The sequence below is a fragment of the Chiloscyllium plagiosum genome, unplaced genomic scaffold, assembly GCF_004010195.1.
Source record: "Chiloscyllium plagiosum isolate BGI_BamShark_2017 unplaced genomic scaffold, ASM401019v2 scaf_8629, whole genome shotgun sequence".
Taxonomy (NCBI): domain Eukaryota; kingdom Metazoa; phylum Chordata; class Chondrichthyes; order Orectolobiformes; family Hemiscylliidae; genus Chiloscyllium; species Chiloscyllium plagiosum.
In genome coordinates this window covers 11905-13693 of record NW_025213092.1, presented here as the reverse complement: position 1 = coordinate 13693, position 1789 = coordinate 11905, and the positions used below count along the sequence as shown (strand labels likewise).

The 1789-nt window shown below is 48.4% G+C and overlaps 1 protein-coding gene across 1 annotated transcript in view; it reads left to right on the top strand.

Annotated features, from left to right (window-relative positions):
* Window positions 1–1789, top strand: part of LOC122547543 (zinc transporter ZIP10-like) — a gene marked incomplete at its 5' end in the record, with an annotated part of 7317 nt that overhangs the window by 3781 nt on the left and 1747 nt on the right. The window lies entirely within an intron of this gene.

Here is a 1789-nt window from a genome sequence, read left to right as displayed (position 1 = left end):
GCCCTTCTTTAGGAATGAGCAGAGAGTGTTCAGCAGGAGAAGATAAAAGGTAGGGAGGAGGGACTTGGAGGAGGGGCGTTGGAAGTGTGATAGGTGGAAAGAGGTCAAGGTGAGGGTGATAGGTCGGAGTAGGATGGAGGCGGAGAGGTCAAGAAGAAGACTGCAGGTCAGGAATGCGGTGCCGGGCTGGAGGGATTCGGCTGAGACAAGGTGGGGGAGGGGGGATGAAGAAACTGGTGAAGTCCAAGTTCATCCCCTGTGGTTGGAGGGTTCCCAGTCGGAAGATGAGACGCTCCTCCTCCGACCGTCGCGTTGTTGTGGTTTGGCGGTGGATGAGTCCAATGACCTGCATATCCTCGGTGGAGTGGGAGGGGGAGTTGAAATGCTGTGCTACAGGGTGGTTGGGTTGGTTCGTCCGGGTGATAGAGGATAGAGGATTGGTTGACTGACAGGAAGCAAAGAGTGTGGATTAATTGTGCTATTCTGGCTGGCAAGCAGTGACTACTGGTGTGCCTCAGGGATCGGTGTTGGGACCACAAGTATTTACAATTTATATAGATGATTTGGAATGGGGGAACCACATGTGTGCAGTGTCAAAATTTGCCAATGACACTAAGATGAGTGGCAGAGCAAAGTGTGCAGAGGACTGTGTAACTTTGCAGGGAAACATAGATACACTGAATGAGTGGGCAAAGGTCTGGCAGATGGAATACAATGTTAGTAAATGTGAAGTTGTGCATTTTGGCAGGAGTAACAGCAAAATAGATTATTACTTAGATGGTAAAAGGTTGCAGCATGCTGCTGTGCAGAGGGACCTGGGTGTCCTTGTGCATGAATCACAGAAGGTTGGTCTGCAGGTGCAACAAGTAATTAGGAAGGCAAATGGAATTTTGACCTTCATTGCTAAAGGGATTGAGTTTGCAGGGAGGTTATGTTACAGCTGTATAGGATAGTGGTGAGACCACACCTGGAGTACTGTGTGCAGTTTTGGTCTCCTTACTTGAGAAAGGATGTACTGGCAGTGAAGGGGGTTCAGAGGAGGTTCATTAGGTAGATTCCAGAATTGAGGGGGTTGGATTGGTTTATGAGGAGAGACCGAGTAGATTGGGATTATATTCATTGGAATTTACAAGAATGAGATGGGGATCTTATAGAAACATATAAAATTATGAAGGCAATCGATAAAATAGAAATAGATAGGATGTTCCCACTGGCGGATGAAACTGGGACAAGAGGGCACGGCCTCAAAATTAGGGGGAGCAGATTTCCGACTGAATCGAGGAGGAACTTCTTCACCCAGAGGGTTGTGAATCTGTGGAATTCCCTGCTCAGTGAAGTAGTTGACACTCCTTCAGTAACCATTTTTAAAGCCAAGGTAAACCTTTTTTTGAACAATAAAGGCATTGAGGGATACAGTGAGAGAGCGGGTGAGTGAAGCTGAGGCCGCAAAACAATCTCATTGAGTGACGGAGCAGGCGCGAAGGGCCAGGTGGACTACCCCTGCTCCTGGTTCTTATGTTCTCATTAGGTTGGGATTTCTTGTCAGCATAGGCGAGTTGGACCGAAGGGTCTGTCTCTGTGCTGTACATCTCTGTGACTCTGTGACTGGATGAGACAGAGAGAGAGGCAAACCGGGAAAGACAGAGAGAGAGACAGAGAGAGAGAGAGACAGACAGAGAGAGAGAGACAGAGAGAGAGACAGACAGACAGAGAGAGAGAGAGAGACAGACAGACAGACAGACAGAGAGAGGGAGAGGGAGAGAGAGAGAGAGAGAGACAGACAGAGAGA